General features: G+C 38.5%; 1 protein-coding gene and 1 pseudogene across 3 annotated transcripts in view; both read left to right on the top strand.

Annotated features, from left to right (window-relative positions):
* The window catches only part of RNF150 (ring finger protein 150), a 306,711-nt gene that overhangs the window by 72,707 nt on the left and 207,336 nt on the right, over positions 1-26,668 (top strand). The gene's annotated exons all lie outside the window — the stretch shown is intronic.
* LOC116584753 lies at positions 17,334-18,422 on the top strand (annotated as a pseudogene).

The raw sequence follows: 26,668 nt of genomic DNA, 5'->3' as shown, positions 1-26,668 counted from the left end.
ACTAAAATGATTGTTTTAATTATTTATGGTTTTTAATGTTTTTATAAGTATATTGGTAATACATATTAATTGCAGACAAATAAAATCCATTTAGACAAATAATGGGAGAAAGGAATCAAGCCTAAGCCCCTCGCTCAGAAATAACCACTGTGAACCTTTTCAGTTCTATCCTTCTAATACAGCTTATAATTATATAAATACATTTTAAAAATAACATTTAAAAAAATAGCATTTGATTGCCTACCATATGTAGGCACTAAGTATTGTTTCAAAATGAATCTCAAAAGCTAAAATTGGACACAGTGGACCCTAAGGGTGTATCCTTTACACCTCACAAAACCCTGTGAGATAGGTGCTATTTTTATTCTCATTTTAAAGATAAGGGAACAGAAACACAGGTTAAATAACTGGCCCGAGAGCACACAGCTCAAATTTGAATAATCAAGACTGAGCTCAACCCTTCATTTTGAAGCAATTACACTCTAGTGAATCATGCCTAATTCTTTACAAATCCAGCTATGGATTTTATGTGGGTAGATTTTCTTCTTCCCTGAAATCTTGGGCCCTGTGTAATACCATCATCAAAGGCATGCAGGGGTATGTGAGGAGTAAGGGGAAGGCAGGCCAAGAAGCCCTAAGAAGCCCTGGTTCTCCACCCTTATCCTGAGTCCTGGGATCTCTTGGGGAAAATGGCGGAGACTGAGCAGAATGAGAGGCTTTTTTCTCCTCCCTCACATCTCTGGCTCCTCAGGAAAGACTTGTGGATTCCTTAGAGGAGAAAAGGATGCAAATTTATTGGTTCCCCATTCTGCTGCATGTTTTTAAAATGTGCCACAACACCTCGGAGAACAGGAAGGAGGAGCAATGTAAGACACTTTGAGGTATAAAAAGACCTTGGAAGATCTGGCAAAGATTGTCAGTGCTCACTGCTCAGCCATCTCCCTCTTGCCAGCCCACACCCTTCTATTTTAAGGACCTGGGCAGGTGTTTAGGTATTATTTTGAGGTCTATGTTAGCAACAATTACAAAAATAGCTACTTTCACAGATAGGTATTTAAATCTTGTTTCTAGAAAATGTATGTGAGAAATTATAGTTCCTGAATATTTGTTTTATAGAGTTCCCTCTTATCAAGAGCTCTGTAATAGGATATTTCAAAATAGCAATATATACTACACTAAAATAGGATGCAATAAAAATAATTTATTCAGAATTTCCGGTCAACAATTGCATAAAGAGAGGCACACCTTAACTGTCAGGCACCGCTGTGATAAATTAGTGCTGGACCAGTTCCTGACACTTAGACATTCAGTAACTGCTGACCTAAGATGCATAATGTTTTCTTCAAAATGTGCATCTGTGCAGAAAATGCATGATTACAACAGTCTTTGAAGTGTGAATTCTTGAGTCATTTAATAAAGAGGACTTCCTGTATTTGTTTTTCTTAATCAGTTATAGAAAAGCCTCAGACTTCGAACTGTTGCATCTCTTCAATCTAGTTTTTCCTTTTTTTAAATTTTTTTTTTTTTTTTTTTTTTTTTTGAGAGCATGAGTTAGGGTTGGGGGGCAGAAGGAGAGGAAGAGAGAGACTCTTAAGCAGGCTCCAAGCCCAGCATGGAGCCTGATGTGGGGATCCATTTCACAACCTTAAGAGCATGACCTGAGCTTGAAATCAAGAGTTTGTTGCTTAACCAACTGAGCCACCCAGGTGTTTGCTCATTAAAAAAATATATATTTTTTTTTACTTTAATAGAAATATAGTGAACATAAAATATTACATTAGTTTCAGGTGTACAACATAGTGATTGACAATTTAGTTTCTCCTTTGAGACTCTCCTTATGTATTAGACCATCTCATTCTCTCCTTCACATCTCTGTGCCTCTTTTGCATATTTCGGTCTCCAAGTCTGTGTGCTGCACTGTGGATAATTTCTTCTGATTCATCATTCTATTTCCTAATTCTGTCTTCAGCTCTGTTTATATGGTTACTTCATCCTCCGTGCCCTTTGTACCAAACTTTAGTATTTGGGTTTCTTCTGTGGGCAGTTTTAACTATTTTTAAGAATTGATACCTCGCAACTCATTATTTTTAAGAGGTCTTTTGAAAACCAAAGAAAATTTACTAATGTTTAATGGTATAAAATTTATTTGCTCTGAAACTATCATATGAGTGTATTAAATACTGTTATCCCTTTTCTATATTTACTAAAATGGCTTAAAAATGCAAACAATGAAAGCATATGTTGGACCCAGATTATAAATCGTGATGAGTATTTTTCCTAGGGTAACCTAGATTAAACCATGAACAGAATATTTTTATTTCTGTAGTTACCTTTTTTCCCAAAGTTTCCATTTTTCAGACTCCTAATCATTTTTATTACTTCCTATTGCTTATTTTTGTGATGTAATTTTTTAAATGTTCTTAAGTCTTCCATAGCTATGTTTTATCCCAGTATATGAGGTCCTTGTTGTCTCAGTTGTCTGTTGTTTCTGCTGACTGTTGCCATGATGGAGTTCAGATTTAGTTAATGTTAAACTGAAAAACTAGAAGGTCTAAGTTAAGGTACTTTTCTCCAAAGACTGTTAGCACTTGTCATCAGACTTGTTGACTTAGGACCACCCTAGTAGCCCCTGCTCCACATCTTGGGCTCATCAGAGACTCTCTGGCTCACCTCCGTCACCTTGGTGCTACCTAATATCCCAGACTCCTACCATAGCACTGACAACAGCATTTGCTCTCAGGAAAACACTAGTTTTTCAGGCCCTTGAGTATCTTTTGTTTATTTTCACGTTGGGAATTTCTCTTAATAGCTATGAGTTCAGAGCTGCAATAAAACATTTAAATGCCAGTTGTCCTGTATTTGAGAAGACCCTTCAGTGCATCTAATCCACCATTCTCCTGGAAGTGGAATTCTATAACATTATATAACCTTTGACTACAACTTCCCTTGAAAGTAGTTAGAGATAAAACTGAGAAACCAGTGTCCCAAACCACAACTGATTGTGTTAAACCTGAGTATTTTATTATCCCGGGTGGTCAAATGAATGTTGACAAGCTCCCGGAATTGGTTCTTTTATCCTGATGAGATTAACCAGAAAACGAACCAATCTTCATTTCACACTGCCTGCATGAAGCTAGGTTTAGTAATTACTCCTGAGGCCCTCCATCTTTATTACAGCATACCACTACTCCTTCCATACCACTTAATCCCAATTGCTCAACTAAACACCAGGACCAAAGTTGTTTCATGTTAATTGTGCTCTTCAATAATAGTATCATGGACCTTTCTTTTCCACCTGTATTTTAAAATAATAGTGTTTTATAAAATGGCACAGGTTTTTTAACCTTGACTTTATTCTTTATTATCACATTTGCTTTAATAGTTTTTCTAGTGCTCTGTATGATTTATGGTTTCAATTCAATCTATGTACTCACTCCCCTCATCCCTTTATGATATTAGTGCTTAATGTAGTTCAGAGCTGTGCCTTACTCATATTTCTCAGTATTGGATAATTCTTGTTTATTTGATTTGGAGGCTTACAGATTCATTGTCACATCTCTCTTGGGCGATTTATCCGAAGAGAAAGAAGGTGACTGCTTATGCCTTTACCATCAGCACATTAACTTTGTAGGGGGTGTTAGAAGGGAAATATGTCTTGACATTCAGTTGTACTCTATTAAACAACCAGTTTCTAGTGTGTTCAGACCTTTACAAGGTCATGGAGCATCTTTAGACCTGAAATGTAAGGCAGTATAAATTACACACCAGGCTAAATGTCTTTGGTTATGCAACCATAGCTCACGATTCCTTATCATATTGTTGTTGATCCATCATGCTTATCTTCATATATGTAGATTAAAGGGAAATAAAAGTGTGCATACCTTTTGGCCCAGTCATTCTACTCTTTTGAATTTATCCTGAGGAAATTGTCCAACAGCATTAAAAGCAAAAGAAAAAAGAAAAAGAAACTTGTGTGTAAAATGATGCATATTGTTGCGTTTTCTGCGATAGAAAATAATGGACATGACTTAAATGCCCGATATTTTATTAAATTAGAGGGCATCAACTTGATGAACTATGATGCAGACATTTCAGTCATTATGACTGTAGAAACCTGGGGACGATTGGTAAGGGTTCATGGTAAGTTAACACAATAGGTAATGGGATTGAGTCTATAGTGATGGTTAATTGACAAATCGGCAGATTTATGGACACAAATTAGGCAAGAAGATATAAAAATGAAAAACATTGTGTGAGCCGTGGGAATTAGAAGTAATTTTGTTCATTGGAAATATTTCTCTTAAACTCCATTATGCGGTTTTTATAGCAAATGTGTGATTTTTGAAAGGAGAAAAGAAAAAAAGTATAGATAAATATAGGACATCTCAGTTGGCTCATAGACCGAGTGCTCACAGCTTTTATACTCTTTGGTGAGAGTAGGCTTTCAGTGTGATGTTAAAGGGACATTTTTTGTTTTTTAAGAATTTATATGAGAGAGAGACAGTAAGCACCAGCAAGCGGGAGGGGCAGAGGGAGAACAGACTCCCTGCTGAGCGAGGAGCCAGAGGGAGGGCTCCATTCCAGGACCCCGAGATCCTAACCTGAGCTGAAGGCAGGTGGTTAACTGAGTGAGCCACTGAGACACCCCTAAAGGGATATTTTAAACAGATCATCCTTTAGAGGCGGAGAGCATCTTGAAGAGGCAGTGTTAGCAGAGGAAAGGAGGCTGCATTATTTATCTCATTTTCTTTTTCCTTTTTATCACCGTTGACAGATTTAATCTCTTCTTGTGACCACCCCTCATAACCAAATGCCCCAGGCCCTTACTCCTTTTCCTGAGCTCTACTCCAGCCAAGGAAAATGTATCTAACGTGTGGGCTTCACACATTTGGATGACTTCCATGATATCTTTCTAAACTTCCTAATCAATTTTCTTTCCCATAGAGTCACCAGTTTAAATATCCTCTCATGTCCTGTTTTGAAACCTGCCTGAATGCTCATTTTCCTGAGGAAACTATTCAGTGCAGCCTCATCCCATATCCTGCCCTGCCTTGAGTTTTGTTTTGCTTTATTTTAATTCCAGTATAGTTACACCCTGCCCTGCCTTAGAATCCATCACCTCACATAGGCCCCTTGCCTTCAGGTTCTCAGTTTTACCTAGGATTTTGCTAATACCCATTTGCTCATAATTTTATGATTTGGGGTGTATGTCCTTAAGTTGACTTCTACGCTACATATTAACCCTGGTTCCTCATTTTACTTTTACTGACAAGGGCGGGAGCCCTGCTTCTTTTTCCTTGTCTATTTGCATAGCTTTCAGAATCGTGATCTGCATTGAGCGCCAGTCAGGAAACGGTAGACTCAGAAACTTCAGTAGTTTTAAGTGGAAGAATCTAAGTGTTTATTTTCTGTGGAAAAATGATCCTGAGAATAGTAACCTTTTCTGAGCACTTGGTACATGACATGCACTAGGTCATGACATGTCTACCTATAACCTTATTAGCTAGATATTATTATCTGATTTTTAAGTTAAGGAAACTGAGGCAGGCATAGAGAGTCTAAGAAGGTAGTAAGTAACTGGCTGATTGGGTAGCCTAAACTTCAAAACCATCATGTGGTGAAAATTGGCACAGCTGGAGTTGAATGCAATTGTGGAAAGATTTGATTTCATTTCAATATTTCAGAACTTGGAAGATACCATACAAACATCCAAATTTTGGCTTTTCTTAAAAAAATAGAAAAGTCTGGAAACAGTTTGCTGGAGTTGAGTGGACTCTGTTCCTTTAGAAGGGAAATAGACCCCCTCTCAGCATGGTCACAGGTGGGCTCATGTCACTATCATTTTATGGTGCTGCTTAATATTTAAAGGTTTTCCTGTTAAGCAAAATCTTGCTTCATTTGGGGCTCCCTGGTTACTCAAATTCGTATTTGCAATTTTGAGCTTTATGGGGGAAAAGTTAACGTGAAATCCTGAGTGGTTCAAGAGTTGTAGTTAATTGGTCCCTTTGAAGTAGACTTACTGAACATAATCACTGAAGTGTAACGTAGTCACAGAGTCATAAGTAGAAATAGAAGCAATTTGGCCAAAGAAAGTTTAGGTTTGCTTAAAATCTCTAGGAAAATATCGTCAGTCTCTCTATCATGCCACAGTTGGATATTTCCTATGCTTTGTTTGAAAGGAGAATCACTATACCAAAGTAATCATTTTGTATCATGTCGCTACTTAACAGCTCCTGCCGGCTCCTCCTCACCTTCCAGCTTTGGTTGGCTCACCAGGGCTCCCATGATCTGGCCTGTGCTTTCTCCTCAAGCCTCATCTCCTCCCATTAAAATGCTATATTAAACCAGGAGCACTGCAGATGTCATCAAAATCAATGTTATGTAAGCAAACCAGTCCAGAAAAGTTTCAATTTTAAATAGACGAGCTGGGTCAGACTTCAACAAAGAAGTGACTTTGGGTGATGGAAAGGAGCCATCCAGGTGCATATTTGGGAAACAGCATTCCAGGAAAAAGAAAGAAGTACAGAGACCCTGAGGCAGCAGCATTCCTGATTTGTTTGAACCAGAGAGGGGAGAGCAGTGTGGCTGGAGTAGTAGCATGAAGGAAAGAAGAGAGCTCTGACAGATGAGGTCAGAGAGATTATAAGGGCCTGGGTCATAGGGAGCCTTTGGGTTGTAATAAGCATACCTAAGTGACATGGAAGCCATTGGAGATTTTCCAGTAAGGAAATGACATGATGTGACTTATGTTTAATGAGATCATCCTGGCTCTGGTGCTATTATACATTGAAAAGAGCCAAGAGTCAGAAAGATGGGTTAAGAGGCTTTTACAGTAATCCACGTAAGAGGTGATGGTGGTTCAGACCAGAGTGGTGAGAAGTGATAAGATTCCAGGTACAGTTTGAAGGATGAGTTAACACATTTTGTTGACAGACCAGATGTGGGGCATGAGGGAAAGAGGAGCGTCAAAGATGAGATTAGGGTATTTGGTCACCAACTGGAAAAATGAATATTTACTGAGCTAGAGAGTATTTAGGGGGGCATGTTTGGGGGAGTGGGGTGTGGTGAGCAAGGCGTTTGTCCAAGACAAGTTAAATTTGGGATGCCTGTATGACATCTCCCTTGGATGTTCAACAGGTGATTGGTTAAATGAGTCTGAGCCCAGGAAAGAAGTTCCAGACTGAAGACAGGAATGTGGGAGTCATCAACACATAGGTGTTCTTGAGAGCTGTGATTCTAGCTGAGAAACCCCAAGGAATGGAGCCCAGGAGCATTCTAGCCAGTCCTCAGAGGTCAGGGAGATGAGAAGGATATTGAGAAGGAACAGCCAGAAAAACAGAAGGAAAATTAAGCATCCTTTTTTTTAATGTTCTGGTACTTAAAGGGAAAAAAGGTGAATGACTCAAAGAAGAGTGAATTACTGTGATGAAAACTCAAAAATGAGAGGAATTCTGACCAGGGATCATTAGATTTAGCCAGGAGAGGTCATAGGCACCTGGAGAAGAGTGGGCAAGGTCCCTGCTATTGGAACTTACATGCTAGGGAAGAATAATGACAATAAAAAGTTTGTAATCTGTGATCAGGTAATAAATGCTACAGGCCAAAAAAAAAAAAAAAAAAAAAAGTGAGATAATGACAGACATGCTATTTTAGATAAGGCTGTCAGAGAATACCTCCTTGAAGAGGTGACATCTGAGTGCAGAGCTGAAGGAAGTGTGGGCACCAAGTTTGCAGACACATGTACAGTCTTATGAATTCTAAATCCAGTGTCCTTCAGTGTCAGATGTCACATGTCACATGTTCAGTGTCACATGTCAGGACTAATTGTTTGCTTCTCCAAAATGTCCCAGTTGTTGAATATTTTGCACATAACCTCTGGTTGAGCCTACGAATGTATGGGAAAATAGTGTTCCAGTTAGAAAAAGCAGCAAGGTCAAAGATCCTGAGGCAAAGTGTGTTCAGATGGTCAAGAAACCAACCCATACGTAGTCAGTGTGGCTAGAGTATAGAGAGGAATGAGCTTGGGGCTCTTACTGCTCTTAGGAAAGCTCTCCCTAAGACATGCTGTTATCCACCAATACTTACGTAACTTAAAAGACTGTTACTCTCTGAACGTGTGTATGGTTGAATAGTTTGTGTGTATGTATAGTATGCATATCTACGTATCTATCTAATTATGTATTGTACCCACGTAATTTTGCTCATTGCCAGTCAGAAGAAATGTCTCCTTGCATGGATATTACTTCTGCATACCACCAGTGAGTGCTACACTCAGCAATTTGGGGTTCCGTATTTGTAAAGAGAAAGGAAAATTCTAAGGACTAAGTTTTTTTCTTGAAGATCTTCTCAAGGAGAGGGATTCTTATACAAATCAAATATCAGCAACCTTTAAGAAAATTATAAACTCAACTACTTCCCTCTCTGAGAAATCTGGGTCTGTAAACTCATAATTTCTTTTGGGTTTCTTGTAATCTAGAATATGTCAATGGAAAATACCTTTCTCCAGGTTTTAGGAGTAGTTTCTGTTCAAATCTACTTTATAAAATTAGGGGAAAAAATTAAAAAGAAAATAACTATAATTAGAAAAATATTCCCCCATAATAAAAATCTTAAACACCTCAAAATCCAGTTTCATTTTTGTGCTCCCTTCTGAATTTTGTTTCATGCTGGAACATATTTATATCATTAGAATAAATATATGTATGTGTGTATCTTTCTACTTTCCTCAGAATTTTATATATGCTTCTCCATTTTACCTTTTTAATGGTACTACAATATTCAGTGTTCATAATTAAAAGTAATTTTATATACTTCTGTGTATGTATTTGTATGTATGTATATATATTTACATATTTAGTTCTACTTTTCTCTTAATGATTTTAAGAGAATAGACATTTCTGTATCATATTTATCTTTTTAATGATGGCATATTATTCAATTATATCAATATACTACAATAAGCTTGGCTCCCCCATTAGGGGGCATTTAAGTTGTTTATAGTTGATTTTTATTGTAAGCATTATCCACATTTAAAAAATTATATCCCTAGATAAATTACAACTGTGGAATCACCAAATATATGTGCTGTTTTTTTCTCATTGGTAAACCACTCTCCAGATATGTGCTATTTTTTTTTTTTAAGATTTTGTTTATTTATTTGACAGAGATCACAAGTAGGCAGAGAGGCAGGCAGAGGGGTGGGGGGAAGCATCCAGGACCTTGGGATCATAACCTGAGCTGAAGGCAGAGGCTTTAACCCACTGAGCCACCCAGGTACCCTCAATATGTGCTATTTTAATGTCAGTAATGAATGAATTATTTTTCCCAGTCCAAATCCCAGGATTTTTATTGTTTAAAAAAAAAAAAAAGTTTTTCTGGAATATATGCTGATGTTATTCCTTTCATTTGTATTTCTTTAATTATTAACAATGTTTCTGTGTCTGGGGGTTTTTTGGTTGGTGGTGGTTTTTGATTTTTACTTTCTGTATTTCCTCTTTAATTAAATTTCTGAATCTCTCATCCATTTATTCATTGGGGTTTTGATGGTGGCCTTGCTTAAAAACGCTTTAAACGTCTTAATTTTAAAAAACATTTTTAAGCATTTTTTAAATTTAGTAGAAATTAACCCTTGTTAAAGCTCTTGTAAATTCTTTTCCTCTTCCATTAAGCTTTTTATTCTTAATTTTATCATCTTTTAGCTCTTATTTTTACCATTTTCCTTTTGGGTATACCACTTCTTTTTTTCTTTCTAGATCCTATTATCTTAAGACTTAAACAAAAAAAAAAATCACCCTTATCTTTGAGATGGCTACATTTTTCAACTGTTACCACAATTACTATTTACTAATAGACTATTTTTAATTCCTTCCTCACTGTTAGCAAAATATAAATCTTTGAAATACTTGCTTCCTTATTTTTACCTTTGCTGCATTTTCTAAGGTGTGTTTCATCCCTTTGTTGAGGCACAATTGATGTTAATAATATTTCCTAGTATCTGTCACACAGCAAATGTACAGCCCAGTCTGTGGCTGAGTATCGGGCCAACTGCTGCTCTTATTTTGAAAGTTGATTACTGCTAACCTTTGTTCTTAATTATCAGGAAGGGGGCGAGAAATAAGAATTCTGTTGGCTTCAGTCATCTTGGTATATCTCGGTAGCTTCCACAAAGCCATATATAACAAAAGAAGCCGTTAGGAGAGATTCCTTCTTCTTTTCCTCCTCCCCATCCCTCTCATCTTAGTTGCAACATCCCATTCGTTCTTACTCCCATGTGTTTCTGACCCATTCCAGATGCTGCCGGCCAAGGGTGGTCTTTGTTGGCTTTGTTGCCCAGCAGTTCTTGGATGGGCAACACCATATTGGTAACATTCTTTCAGAACATAGCTTAATGGAGACTTTGAGCCTCATTGTACTTACAGCAGTTAGCTTACTATGTAGCAGTTCTGCTGTGAATTACTCCATACTTAGCCCAATGGTGGTATGTTACAGAACAGTATTTCACTGGTTTCATTCAAGACTTTATTTTCCATGGAATATAAAATATGGCTTTATATGACGTGATGAAATTGTTCATGAAAGTGAAGGTAGGTGCAGAGTAGATCTCCTTCTTTAAGGAGGCTAATAAAAGTGGGGCACTTGCTTTGGTTTTTTTCCTGATACCCTCCTCGCTACCTTGGTGGCGTACTCACAGATGTGTTTCTCAGGTACCACACTTTCATTTTTGTATTCTCTTCTGGTTAATTGCTATATCAGTGGTTGGGACTTTGATCACCTCAAGGGAAAAATGACATCCTGTAGAAATACATGCAACATTAAATTCTTCGATGAAAGACAATAAAAAAATTTAACAGAAGGAAAATACTTTCACCAAACAAGCATCGAGGAGACCTTTTACACCCTGTGCCTTTGTTGTTTCTGAGCTATTATCCCAGGAAAACCACCCTGTGCATACAATTCAAGAACAGAGTCACCTGCATGAAGAAGTTTCTATTATCCATGTTAACTTTAACTTGACGGGATTTTTTGTGTGTTTGGGGGTAATTAAAAACATCTTTGGCCCCCATTTTCTGTTTTTCAGGGTTACATTTAACCCTGAAATAAGGTGAAATAAGCAATGATCTGTAACCATATACGCTGATATATTCCTTGAATTTTATTTTTGATAAAAAAAAATGTATCCTGTGAGTCACTATATGTGTGTACGCGTCTGATTTTGATGAGTTTTGGGAACATGCTCGGAGTTACACAAGCTCACATCCTTAATCTAGACCAGCCTCTCCCCTTCTGGGCTACGAATGGAAATCCTGTTGACAGTGGAGAACTGGGGTGGGGGTGGGGTAGGGGTTGTTCCGTGCGGGGTCAAGGTTAATGGCACTTGGCACATGCAGAATACTGGCACAGCATTTTCACATAGGTAACAACTAGCAAAACTTACAAGTCAATTCCTCACACATGGTTCTTGAGCTTTTTTTTTTTTTGTAGACGTAGGCCAGCTGTGAAATAGGAAAGCAGGCGGCACACACGTGCACACACACGTAAGCGCAGGCACACACACGGTGTTCCCATGAGCGAGGGAGGTCTGGATTGGACTTCAAAACTGAGTTTGAGGGCTGTTCCTTTCAGTGGGGGATGGGAAGAGGTCATTTTGTTTTATTGGTGTCTAGGGTAAATGTGAAGATTTAAAAGGCCAAGAAAATGAAGTGATCCAAAAATGTACTGCAGCCAAGGTGAAATAAGCAAGATCTTGCCTTTTATCCTGACGTCTGTTTCAAAGGAATGACGGACATATCTCCTCTTACCTAGTGGTTGTGGGGCCACATGGCCTATCTGGCAGTACTTCCCTCCCCAATGGAAGAAACGTGGAGAAAACCGAGCATGATGAATCGCCTTTTGATTTGAATTAATCTTCAGCTGGCAAAAAAACAAAACAAAGATGGTCATGGGAACAGAGCAACACAGATGTTCAGAAGCTGAGGAAGCAATCAGCAGTTTGAAAGGAATTCTTCATACACCATGCTTCCAAAGATATGGAACCAATGACTCATGAAGTGTGAACTTCAATTTTGGCCCTGGTGGGTGTCAGTAAATAGCAGTTGTGTGAAAGCAAATTCTACTCTGAAACTTCCTCCCAGGATTGTGGTTGTGTATTTCCTAGAATGCTCCAATAACAAGTTTATATAACTTGTCTCAAGCTTTGGCAACCAGAGAATGTACTCTAGTCCAGTCACGAATGTGAGTAACGGAAGAATGCATTCTATTTAAAGAGGAGTGTTAGTATCTTTAGTGTTGGTATATTTAGGTAGGACACAAAATCTGAAAGCTTTGTAGAAATACAATTCCCCTAGTCCCCATCGAAGGTTATAAGAGAGACAAAACTTTATCAGCTCTCAGTCAGACCAGATTGATATTTTGACATCCTTTTGCCTGTTGTGCTGAATCCCATCTTTGGGTCATAATTCATTCCAGAATTTCTGTAATTTTAAAATGTTCCCATTTTTACCCATCGCCTATATTTCCCTCTATATAATTAGACCCTTTGGCTTTCCTGTCAAGTCCTTGTTCCTTTACATTTGTAATTTATCACCATTTGACATTTCATATGAACTCATATGCTCTGGCTGAACTTCCATTTCGTATAAAATATGTTGCAAATATATTTATACTTTAAGGTGAGAAGAACCCTTTATTGGATTATCTTAAAGTGGCCATAGTACTTGATAAGGATGTGTTTGTAAATAAAAATGGGTTAATGAAGTTCATAGGTGACTACGTCAGCACAATTGCTTGAAATCAGGGACGTGACTTATGGAAGTTTATAACCCAGAATCCAACGCAAGGTGCTTTGAATGGAGTAGGACCCTAATCCATGTTCACTGAGTTTATTTCGAGTGAGTTCTATTCAAGAGAATGGTTTTGGCCGCACACATCAAATTTCTCTTGACGCACACATGTATAGACTAGAGAGTGAAGAGTGGTGTGACCCTCCACTTAACAAGATGTCTCTGTGAAGTCTCCAGTTTTGATTTAAAATTGTTCTGTATTCTATTCTTGTACATTAATCTGGGAAATTTCAGTAGAGCTTAATGATTCAGAACATGGCTCACCTTCCTAGAGCTAACACCTTTTAGCCAAATGCCTTTGTAAAAGTTTCTAAACCTCTCAAAACTGCCAGTTTTCTTATGTATGAAATGAAAATTCTATTGGGCTGTACTTGAGAGTTATTATGATAATTAAGAGATAATGCTTGTGAAATACTTATTCACTGCCCTGGTATGTGGTAAATGTTCCATAAACAATAGCTATAAATAGATATATTAATGTATTACTGGGTTTCTCCCATTCCCAAACCAAAACAAATGTCACAAGATGCTCCAGTGAGATGTACAAGGTTTCTCCAAGTTTTGAAGTCTGGTTCAGACCATCCTAGGCTCGTGTGAGCCCAGTGTGTGCTTGTACTTTGCTTCAATGTTCAGAACTTGCCTTTATTTGAAAATATCCCCAAAACATGTGTGAGGATTGCCTTTTTTTTTTTTAAGGTTTATTTACCTGAGCATGTGTGCATGTGTGAGCTAGGGGGAGGGGCAGAGGGGGAGAGAGAGAGAAAGAGAGAATCTCAAGCAGACTTCCTGCTCAGAGGGGAGTCAGAGGTCCTGACCTGAGCCAGAAATCAAGAGTCAGAAGCTCAACCTCCTGAGCCACCTAGGCACCCCCAGGATTGACTTTTAAATGTTAGTTTTTAGATATGCTGAACTTGAATTAGTTGAGGGAGTCTTTTTATCTGAGTCTAAATGGCTTTAATTTTCCTTTATCCTCTACATCTGGATGCTAAAACAGTATTTTCCAGTCCAAGACAAGATTTTTTTTCTCTATTTTTTCCAACTGTCAATCCTATTATGCAGCTATTTAGCATAGGACATGAAGAGAATGAGAATGGCCATTGGAATTTTATGTATCCAATTTTCTTATGTTAATAGTTGACATTGGTCAATTTCTTCTCCATTACCGGGATTTGGATATAGAGCCAGAGTTCCTTTACAAAGATCAACATTTTGAGATTTTGGTTAGTGCTCATGTATAGTATTTATTTCTAGGAAGTACCACTAAACTCAATTCTGCTTAAGGGCTGCAAAGTAGCAAAGATTGTGATCATACACATTGCTAGAAGAATACTATTTTATTACAATATTTTTTAAAATTAAAAAGGCATTTGCTAACACATGGATGTATACTCCTTCCTCCTTCCAAAAGACACCCTCTCTAATGTGTTTGATGTATCACTTTGAACATGTGATATATATGTGGTTAATTTGCTTACGTATACTTAATTTACATAAAAGAAAGAAGTCTCCTTTTTAAAAAAGATTTTATTTATTTATTTGACAGAGAGAGAGCATAAACAGAGAGAGTGGGAGGCAGAGGGACAGGGAGAAGCAGGTTCCCGCTGAGCAGGGACCCCATTGTGGGGCTCCATCCCAGGATCCCAAGATCACGACCTGAGCTGAAGGCAGGCACTTAGCCCATTGAGCCCCCAGGCCCCCAGAAGGAAGTCTTGATAAATATCAGTAGACTACATTCACCTCAACTCTGCTATATACCCTGTGAAGATGTTCTGAGGGTTAAATGTGAAAATACAAAACAACCTAAAGATTTCGTGTTAGTTGCTTTGGATTCTCCCTGGTCCTCCCCAGATAATCTTAACCCTGTTGCATGTGTATTGGGGGCAGGGAGATTATTTTGGAATCTGAAATCAGTTGTCCATGAATCTTTTTGAGCATTATTATTATTTTTAAGATTTTATTTATTTATAGAGAGAAAATGAGTATGTGTGTGCAAGGGGGGTGGGTGGTGGTGAGGAGCAGAGGGAGAGAGATAAGCAGACTCCATGCTGAGAGCAGGGCTGGACACAGGCTCCATCTCATGACTCTGAGATCTTAACCTGAGCCGAAACCAAGAGTTGGGTGCTGAGCCACCCAGGTGCCCTATGAGTATTATTTTTATTTCTGAGTATCCTTTCATGGGTAGAATGACCTCTTTGACCTGCTTGCATTATACAGAAAGGAGTGATTATCAGTCAAACCATTGCTTTCTGTAGTTCAGAAACTGGCTAGTAATGGAGCCCTCCAACCACTGACCTATTCAGCCATCCCTGTTGAAGCGGCTTCCTTTCCCCTTAGACCAACCTCCTCTTTTCCTCCTTCCTAAATGACTTCATTCTCCATATATTCCCGTGGCTGCTCTGATTCACAATTCAAGAGAATAGAAATCCACGCTTGACTCAGATGCCAAGAACATATTTATAAGAAGAACGTATTTCTGTATTTTTAGTCTCCCTGAATAGAACTTCTATAGAAAAGATGTTAAAATTCATGCATCATGTGAAGTTGACAGGGTGTGGCCTAGAATTGTCCCTCTTCTAATACTACTGAGTGTTTTGGAACAAATGCTTTTGCTCAGCCATTTTGTAAGAGTCAGTGTTTTATTTTGGCGTAAAGAAACAGTGACCCATTGCTATGCTAACCGTTAAACTCCTTGCAGAAACTCTTTGCTATGACAGACTGGTGTCTTGCCTTTATCAGACTCAGAGGTTAATTCTCTGCATGGCCTGTCCTCTCCTTCACAAACACACCATGTTCTCTTAAAACCTGCATTTTCCTCTTTGCTGATTACCTACTTATCTCTTGGGAGGATCTCCAGTTTTCCTTTCCAAATAAGTTTGTAGACTCACACCCACAGAGACATTTGATTTGAATATTTTCTATGTATTTCTATATACATGATTCTCAGATTCTATTTTCCACCAAAAAATAAGTCAAAATATTGACTTAAATTAAATATTGACTTAAATATCAAATGACTTGATCACTGAAACATATTTTGAATTTGAAAAGAGATTGCCCTACAACTGTACCAAAATTTCCCTGAAATATTTAATTTTTCTCTTGGTTTACCTGGGAAAGTATGCTGAAGACAGGGCTCAAGAACTTCAAAAAATTCCCCAAGGGAATTTTAAGCATGTGTGCATTTGGTGTAGCCATGAGGAAGAAAGGATAGATAACCACCACTACCACTCCCAGCATGGGGGGAGGGGCCAGAGTGAGAAGGAGAATGAATATATGAGTATCAGAAAATGAAGTAGAACATCGATGTAGGAGCTAAGAATCATACCTCCAATAGAAATGACCAGTTAGCTCTGAATTTTAGTGTTCGATTTTTTTTTTTAAGATTTTATTTATTTATCAGAGAGAGAGAGGGTGAGAGAGCAAGCACAGGCGGACAGAGTGGCAGGCAGAGGCAGAGGGAGAAGCAGGCTCCCTGCCGAGCAAGGAGCCCGATGTGGGACTCGATCCCAGGACGCTGGGATCATGACCTGAGCCGAAGGCAGCTGCTTAACCAACTGAGCCACCCAGGCGTCCCTAGTGTTCGATTTTTATAGGATGGTATTTCTTTTTCTATTTGGTACTGGTGGCAATTGCTAGTATCTTTTATTTTCCTAGCAATTTTAGGTTTTTTCTTCTTGAGGACACAGTGAAAAATTACATGTGCAGTAATGAAGCCAAATTGCATTTTTTTTTTTTTTCCAGGCTCACCTCAACTTGCATAGAGCCTCAGGGAAAGAGAACAACTCAAATTAAACTAGTTAAATTTTAGAAAGTACCTACTTTTTCAGATGCCTCAGAACTTTGGAATGGTTTGTTCTTTCATAATAATGTCAGAGGTATTTAATGGCAAAGTAAAGAGATCTGGAGGTGTGGACTTGGGCTTTATTTAATCTTGTTGATTTTAAATTTTGTTTGTCTTCAGCAATCTAATTCTCTAGAGAAAATGAGGCTCACATTTTATGCAATAAGACTGAGTCTCCAAATGCAAAATGTTTCCTTCAACACACTAAGTAAGTAGAATCTCTCTGAATCACTAGAAGTCGAGTTTTATAGATCCCCCTTCCCCTGCTTTGTTCTAGGCAGGTGAGCTGCAGATGTCAATGGGCAGAACATGTTCATTAAATACATGCTTAATTTTTATTGATGATTCCATATTCTTGAATCATTAACTTGTCTTGGAGAAAGTAGGTATCTTTCTAGTTGGCCTCATTGAGACCTACAATTATGATTCTTTAGTAATTAAAATACAGTTTCATGAAGCAGTCTTTGAAAATAAGTTAGATCTCACATTTTCTCATTTCCTCAGATGATTCACATGCTGACTGGTTCTTTAGATCTAGTTCATGGTGGCTCTGCAGATGGTTCAAGGCTTCATCACATATATTGCTTACAGTATTCATTTATATAAAAATGTAAAAAAAAAAAAGATTTTAAATCCAGCTCCATACAACGCTCCGCCACCGCTGCCGCCGCGACCCGGACTGCGCGCCAGCACCCCCCGGCCGACAGCTCCGCCGCCATGGAGGACATGAACGAGTACAGCAACATAGAGGAGTTCGCAGAGGGATCCAAGATCAACGCGAGCAAGAACCAGCAGGATGACGGTAAAATGTTTATTGGAGGCTTAGCTGGGATACGAGCAAGAAAGATCTGACCGAGTATCTGTCCCGGTTTGGGGAAGTGGTGGACTGTACGATTAAGACGGACCCGGTGACCGGAAGATCGAGAGGATTCGGATTCGTGCTTTTCAAAGACGCGGCTAGTGTCGACAAGGTGTTGGAACTGAAGGAACACAAACTGGATGGCAAATTGATAGACCCCAAAAGGGCCAAAGCTTTAAAAGGGAAAGAACCGCCCAAAAAGGTGTTTGTGGGTGGATTGAGCCCAGATACTTCGGAAGAACAAATTAAAGAATATTTTGGAGCCTTTGGAGAGATTGAAAATATTGAACTTCCCATGGATACAAAAACAAATGAAAGAAGAGGATTTTGTTTTATCACATATACAGATGAAGAGCCAGTAAAGAAATTATTAGAAAGCAGATATCATCAAATCGGTTCTGGGAAGTGTGAAATCAAAGTTGCACAACCCAAAGAGGTATACAGGCAGCAACAGCAGCAACAAAAAGGAGGAAGAGGTGCTGCAGCTGGTGGACGAGGTGGCACTAGGGGTCGTGGACGAGGTCAGGGCCAAAACTGGAACCAAGGATTTAATAACTATTATGATCAAGGATATGGAAATTACAATAGTGCCTATGGTGGTGATCAAAACTATAGTGGCTATGGCAGCTATGATTATACTGGGTATAACTATGGGAACTATGGATATGGACAGGGATATGCAGACTACAGTGGCCAACAGAGCATTTACGGCAAGGCATCTCAAGGGGGTGGCAATCACCAAAACAATTACCAGCCATACTAAAGGAGGACATTGGAGAAAACAGGAGGAAATTGCTAAAGTTAACCCATCTTGCAGGACGACATTGAAGATTGGTCTTCTGTTGATCTAAGATGATTATTTTGTAAAAGACTTTCTAGTGTACAAGACACAACTGTGTCCAACTGTATATAGCCACCAATTAGTTTTCTTTGTTTTTACTTTGTCTTTTGCTATCTGTGTTATGACTCAATGTGGATTTGTGTTTATACAAATTTTATTTGTATGATTTCATGTTAAACCTCAAATAAATGCTTCCTTATGTGATTGTTAAAAAAAAAAAAGTAAAAAAAAAAAGAAAGAAAATTTTATTCATTTATTTTCTATTTTCTGACCTTATCCTTGCTTCAGAGTAAATATCATATTGGCATCTTAACAAAAGTAGTAGTATGCTGGGGCACCCGGGTGGCTCAGTCAGTTGGGCGTCTGCCTTCGGCTCAGGTCATGATCCTGGAGTCCCAGGATCGAGCCCCACATCAGGCTCCCTGCTCAGCAGGGAATCTGCTTCTCCCTTTCCCTCTGCCCCTTCCCAACTCATGCTTACTCGCTCACTCTCTCTCTCTCGCTCCATCTCTCTCAAATAAATAAATAAAATCTCCTAAAAAAAAAAAGTAGTAGTATACTTTCCATTAATTCTGATGTGTGTGGAGGTTCTTTTCCTCATTTTTCTTCCCAGGGACCAGCAAAAGTAATCCATTTTTAGACCAAATGGCCCATAATATTCGAAAAATGCTGCCGCTGGTCAAATTTTAGAGTCTTGGCACCTGGGAACTGTTAGCCAGGTACAGCTCTGTATGAAGTTGAGAGGTCTAATTTTCTTGTAACTTAGGTTGAAGTGAGGACGTTATTTCTGCATGTAGTTTTCTCTGTCATCTTGTGTTTGCATGGTATACTTTGATTTCTCCCCCATCATCAGTGACCTCTTCACTCTTATGCCTTTTTTTTTTTTTTAACTGCTCCACATTTGAAGCTTCTACCCACCATGACCTCAGAACACACTGTTCATATTACCAGCATGGCCTTTGCTGTGGTGTGTTGTGATTTACCTGCTTAGATAAGATATCCATAGCACGTGCTTGTACCTGTATTAGAGCACTTATCACAGTAGGTTATAATTATTTGTTTGACTCTCTGTCTCCCTAAGTGAGCTCTGAGCTTCTTAGTGATAGCAACCACATTTAGATTTTTAGCTGTAGGCTCAGCACTACATAGCAAGTGCTCAGTTCATTTTTTTTTAAATAAATTATTTATAACCATAGCCAACATTTATCAAACAGTTTGGTAAATACGTTGGATAACAGTGACTTAAAAAGTAAGTGCCAACCCTTGGAGGAGTTAGAAGTTTTCTCAAGCACATAAGGTGGATGGTATTTTTAGGAGCTGTTGATTGAGAATATATAGAATAATCAAAATTTACCATGAATTTTATAACATTGAAACATCATTGAATTTTATAAACTATGCATTGTGTTCTGTAGACATTTGAAATTCAGAAATATAAATGTGTATAAAATGTGTCCCTCTACTGACAGTCTTGGTTGGACATTAAGACTTAAGAAGTAAGCCACTGATAGAAGTATTATTTTACACTCATGAGGTCTGCCCTGAAACAGACTCCCCAGTTTGCCTGGGACCATCCCAGTGATTGCCTGTTGTTCTGGTAGAATCATTCATTGCCTCCCCTTTTACCTCAGAATTGATTTGGCCAAAAAATTATATAGCCACTCTGCCTTTTACGCAGAGATTTATATTGCATCTGTTTTATCTTGACCCGGAAGAATTCTACATGAATGAGAAAGTTAGAAGCATATTATTATTTCCATCCCCATAGATTTTAGGAGCTATTTCAGAGAATTTATTTATAATACATTCTTTTGATGGTATACTCTTGCCATAACCTAATCCCCCAAAGTATGTATTTTATTTAAATGAATCTGTGTACTCTATGTACACTCCACCGCTCCCCTCCCCCGACCCTGTCTTTTTCTCCTCCTCTCCTCGTACTGTCTCTGCCCCCTGCTGAAGCAAATTTCTCCTCCTCTCCTCGTACTGTCTCTGCCCCCTGCTGAAGCAAATTGTCTAACTGGTCTCAAATGATCTCTTACTCCATACCAGTGTCTAAAATGTTATGTTGCATGTTTGAATTTCACCTACTTTTCACCAAAGAGACTCTGAAGATTCCTATGTCTTCCTCCAATACCTATTCCTAACTACAAGAAGGAGAAGTAAGGTGGTTTTTCTCAAGGGCCTCTACTTCGTTTTCTGAAAATATTGCTTCTGCACTTTATTCCCCACCCACCATGTAGACACAGCTTGGGCCTTCAGGGTCATGGGTATGCTTGGGTACCAATTATGGGAGGCCTCAACCTCCTGAACTCTGAATCTGTCATCCACATTAGACCTTTAAGCAACACCTCTGTCCCCCCCACCCCACCCCAAAGCCACCCACCTTCTCCCTGAGGGCCTGGCTGTCCTGGGTAAGGCTATTGACCATGTCTTGCCTCTGGCACTGCGGGAGGGCGGGGGGTGGGGGGTCTCATTTGAGGTCCTCAACCTGTAGTGAGTAGAAGCGATCTCCACCATTCTCTTTGTTCTGTGGCCAAGGTCACTGCTTCTCCAGATGCCTCTTGCCATTCCTATGAATCCCAAGTCACTACTCCACTCTGCATTACCCTCAAAATGAGAAAGAGATTTTTAAAAAGTGTTATTAGGTCCCCAAATGTTCATTTGTTTGGGCTGCTGTAACACAATACCATAGACTGGGTTATGTATGAACAACAGAGATTTAGTTCTCCCAGCTTTGGAGGCTGGAGATCAGGATACCATCTTGGCAAGGTGAGGGCCCTCTTCCTAGTTGCAGACTTGTCCTGTATCCTCACTGGGTAGAATTGGGTAAAGAGTTCTTCGGGGTCTCTCCTCACTAATCCCGTTCTTGAGGGCTCTACCCTCATGACCTGATAATCTCCTCCCAAAGGCCCCCCTCCTAATACCATCACATTGCGTCTTTGTACTCCAGCATGTGAATTTGAAGGACACACAAAAGTTCAGACCTTAACATCAAAAGAAGCTGCCAGCTATTTTAATTTTTCTGCCTTATTTCTTTATTTCTTAGACGAGGTCCTCCAGACAAGGTGGAAAATATTTAAGTGGTACCACTGAAGGTCCTGTTCTAAGGAGTATCCTAGAGTATACATAATATGTACCCCAATTGTTTCCTACAGTTTTCCCAGAGATCCAGGAAGTCTTTGTCTTCCCTATTGGGGGGGGGGTAGTTTTTATTCTGGAACCTGAAAATCAGCCAAGTATTCTCTTCACCTGGAGCACATTGGGGACTAACTTAACGTACCAGATTCCTCAGGGTTGGGGGTACAGAAGAGTCTCCCTTCCCTGAATGTGTTATAAGTATTTTGTATACAATTTAAATTTTATGAACTGTAAGTACTTAGTAAATAATTACATATTAATTATATATATTATAATAATTGTATATTATAATAATTATACATTAATTATATAATTAATAATTATATTAGCATATGTGGTTGCTTGTTGGCTGTAGCATAGATATATCTAGGTAGGAACTTAATTTTTTTTTTTTAATGACTGTGGTTAGTTTCAATAAGTGTACATGATGCCCACTAATTGATTTACATTGTTAATCTTGCACTGATTGTCTTTTCTTGAATATCACATAAAATGGCATTGAATTTGGCTAATATCGGCTTTCCCAGGAAAAGTAAAATCAACTTTACAGCTGGAAATAATTTAGTCCTTGGCACTGAGCTCCTTAACTTTCTATCTTGGGAAAATGCCTTTTTTGATCCAACAGTTTATTGCAAAAATGGTTCAGGCTTCTGTTTACATGATGAAAAAAGAAAATAAATTATATTATTTTATTGGGAAACTGGGACTAAAATGGCTTCAAAGTAACTTGGAAATTCCAAAACTTCTTGAACTATTTCATTTCCTTCAGAATAAAATGCAGATCTAATGTTCTCATCAGATTATATTTATGTTTTCTGTCTCCTTCCAAAATCTCTTAATGAAATTGATTTCTCTTGTTATTAGTTTATCCTTTCATTAAAGTTTTCTGCCTAAACATTATTCATTGGCTTCCTGACATCTTTTCAATGATGACATATTGACTTAAAATAGAGTGGTTAATACTGGCTGTTTGGGTGATATGAGTAAATTTATAGGTGCTAAGTTTTATGCTTTCTAAAAAGCTGAGGGGGTGATTTAGTAGAAAGATGATAAGTAAAAGTGATCTTAAAACAAAACAAAACAAACACCTTAAATGGAAAAATCACATTTTTTTAAGAAATAAAATACTGTACCCATTAAAATAAATAAGGACAGCCAGCCAGTCTATAATTTTCTGCAGTCTACCACCATATATGTTTCTTGTCATGGCCTGTTAAAGAACAGCATGCAAGAAATAAATGAAAGGCTATGAATCTATGCTAAATACTGGGTCAAGACCAGGAGCCAGCAAGGGTGATAGCATGGGACTCAGTGTTTGAGAACAGAGTGCTTGTTAGAAATCCTCAAACCAGCAATCCATGACTTGCAACACTTGAGGGCTAACGGCCTTTAGGTAAATAAACATGTTTTTAATTGTAATCTACCTTGAACTGTACTGTTTGATATTAGGTCATTATTTTAAAGAATTTCTTTTTTTAAAAAAAAGTGTTATGAGCAGCATTACCAGTATTTTCCAGATAAATTTATAAATCATCAGTTCTAACAAATATGTTTCATTTGGGATTTTCCTTACAAAAATAGAAATATAAAATGTGGCTTGTACATAATAGAGATTCACTAACCCCCTTTGTGTAACCTGGTGATAGTCTAACACACCTTTAGCATTACTTAGCATTACTTACAGGTTACTTCCCAAAATGCGGGAGTCCTTCTCAGAAACATTCAGAAATACATCATCGCCCACAAAACAATTCCAATTAGTGAGTTTTTGATCAAGGGGATAGAGTTTCAGTTTTTCAAAATGAAAAAGTTCTAGAGACGCCACCCAACAACATCAGGATACTCAACACTACTGAATTTTACCCTTAGAAATGGTTATGGTGGTAAATTTTAGGTTATGCTTTATACTATTTAAAAAATGCCTGATAGTCAAGGGCACTCATAATCTGGCCCCACAGCTGTCTCTCTAGCTTCATTTTTTGTTGATTCATTCAAAAGGTCTTTTCAAGTACCTGTTCAATCCAGAAACCTATAAAGTACAGCAATGAACTAGACAAGCCCAGCCCCCACATGCAAAATTTATAGTAAAATATTTCTACAGTGGGAAGGGATGCTATATTCACTTTTGGTCCTTGGGCTTTTGCCACAGGTCTCTAGTAATCTCCATATATACTCCTCCTGATGTACTTTTACAGCTTTATGAGACTCTTTTAGTCCTAAACACCTTCTTGGCTTTCCACCCCTCTCTTCATCCTCATGCTTCCTGGACCTGCTAAGACATCTTCCCACATGACCCAGAGATGAAGCTCTTCCCTTGACTACCTCATTGTGTTGTGCCATTTAGCTTTCCTTGTGCCCCTGGCCTGGGCCCGCTGGTTGGTACAGTGTTTTGCATGTGAACAGACACAGAAGAATGTGTAGTCAATTAAGTGACATTATTTAAATATCTTAAATCCATTCCTTCGTACAGACCAACTGCATTGTTGCCACATTTATTTGTATCTATTTTATATTTAATATTTACATTATTTAAATATCTTAAATCCATTCCTTCATACAGACCAACTGCATTGTTTCCACATTTATTTGTATCTATTTTATATTTAATATTTAATTTTATATTTTAATTAATTTTTAAAAGATTATTTATTTATTTATTTGACAGACAGATCACAAGTAGGCAGAGAGGCAGGCAGAGAGAGAGGGGGAAGCAGGCTCCCTGCCAAGCAGAGAGCCCGATGCGGGGCTCAACCCCAGGACCTGGGATCATGACCCGAGCCAAAGGCAGAGGCCTTAACCCACTGAGCCACCCAGGCGCCCTATATTTAATTTTTAATTTCACATGCCTACATCCATTTCTGTGTTTCTTTATAACATTTATGTTTGTTTGGCTCTGAAGCTTCCATGGCACACTACCTCGCACCATATAGGCCATTCCAAGGTTCGTGTGTACTTGGACTCACACTCTTGTGAAAAAGCTTTGCTCAGAGCAGGGACGCAGCCTTGAGTAATGAAGGAGGGTCACTGCCTTATTATGCTGTGTTCTGTCACCAGCCTTGTCTCCTGACCGAATAGTGCCATTCTGTGGGATTTCGATTTCTTTTATCACTTGGCACTCAGCAATACATACATGTTTCCCCACAGATATTAAATGTGTAGTTAACTTCTGTTGTGTCCTCTCTATTTGTCCACTAAACATTCCATGGCATTCTTCTCGGATGAGCCTGTGCTGAGGACTCCGTGGGTGTGGCCTTGCCGACGGAGAAGCCACAGAAAGCAGCTCAGATTTGGAGCCTTTGCATTGTGGCTTGCACCCAGAGGGCTCAGAACAGATGGGCAGGGACCAGCTTCCCCATTCTCTAGAGCCAGTATGGACATCTGATTCGGATTAAATATTTTCAGTTGTGTACTTTAAAAAAAAAAAAAAGAAAGAAAAATTCAGCTTGAGGGATAATTGACATATAAAATTGTAAGATATTCAAAGTGCATGCCATGGTGATTTAATTACACATATAAATTATGAGAGGATTCTTCCCATTTAGTTATCCTGCAAATGTGTGTGTTTGTGTGTGGGTCGGGGGAGAGAGAACTTTTAATCTCTACTCTCTTAGCTAATTTCAGTTATGTCCCTTCGTTGTTCACTCAGCTTTGGAAGGAAGAGTGCCTAACAAAAACTTCACAGAGTTATTAAAACGTTCTGGAACTGTGGCTTTTTGGGTTAAATTGGTGAGAGTTGGCAAATGTAAAAGGTACTTTGATTACCTTGTTGAATTAGCTTTGATCTTCTGAAAAGCAACTAGTATTGTCTTTGAGGAAACCATAGGATTCTAGTGGAGTTTTCAGGACTGTGGTTTCTTTCTTTCTTTCTTTCTTCTTTTTTTTTTTTAAAGATTTTTATTTATTTGACAGAGAGAGAGAAATCACAAGTAGGCAGAGAGGCAGGCAGAGAGGGAGAAGCAGGCTCCCTCCTGAGCAGGGAGCCCAATGTGGGGCTCCAGCCCAGGACCCTGAGATCATGACTTGAGCCGAAGGCAGAGACTTAATCTACTGAGCCAGCCAGGGGCCCCAAGGGCTGTGGTTTCTTAGACTGGCCCAAAGTGCTATGTTTTGTTTTGTGTTTGTAGTTTTAATTGTGGTAAACAACGTGCGATTTACCAACTTCACCATTTTTAAGTGTACAGTTGAGTAGCAGTAAATATGTTTACATCATTGTTGCACAGATCTCTAGAACTTTTTCATCTTGCAAAACTGAAACTCCATACCCATTAAATAGTAACTCCCCATTCTCCCATCCCCCTTCCGACCCCTTGCAACTACGCTTTTCCTTTGTCCCATACCTCATATAAGTAAAATTATAAAGTGTTTGTCTTTTAGGGACTGGCCAATTTCACATTGCATAAGGTCCTTAAGATTTATCCAGGTTGTAGCCTATGCAGGATTTTCTTTCTTTTTAAGAATGAGTAGTGTTACATTGTATGTTTTGTATCATATTCCTCTGTTCCTCGTGAATGGATACTTGGATTGCTTCCACCTCTTGGCCATTATGAATAATATTGCTATGAATATGATATGCAAATATCTCTTTGAGATCCTGCCTTCAGTTCTTTTGGGTATATACCCAGGAGTAGGATTATTGGATCATATGATAATCCTATTTTTAATTTTTTAACGTGCTCTAATTTCTCCACATGCTCACCAACACTTGTTATTTTCTGTTTTCCTACTTTCTTGTTATAGTAGCCATCCCTAGTGGGTATGAGATGATCACACAATGTGGGTTTTGATTTGCATTTCTCTAATGATTAGTGACATTAAGCATCTTTTCATTAAGCTTGTTAGCTATTTCTGTACCATCTTTGGAGAAATGTTTATTCAGGTTCTATGTCCATTTTTTAATCGGATTATTGAGATTTTTTTGTTCTTGAGTTGTAGTTCTTTATTCTGGATATTAACTCCTTATCAGATACATGACTTGCGAGTATTTTCTCCCATTCCATAGTTTGCCTTTTCACTCTGTTGCTCAATAAGACTGGCTTTAATTTAACATCTGCTTCCCTAATTTGTGTGGGAATTCTCTTTGTTTTGTCTGTTGATGTATAACCAGGAATTTCTCCTATCCAGATAAATACTGACCATGAGGTCCAGTT

This window comes from Mustela erminea, chromosome 2 (genome assembly GCF_009829155.1).
Source record: "Mustela erminea isolate mMusErm1 chromosome 2, mMusErm1.Pri, whole genome shotgun sequence".
In the NCBI taxonomy this organism is placed as follows: Eukaryota; Metazoa; Chordata; class Mammalia; order Carnivora; family Mustelidae; genus Mustela; species Mustela erminea.
Note: the sequence above shows the minus strand (reverse complement) of the source record. Positions and strands in the feature narration are given on the sequence as shown.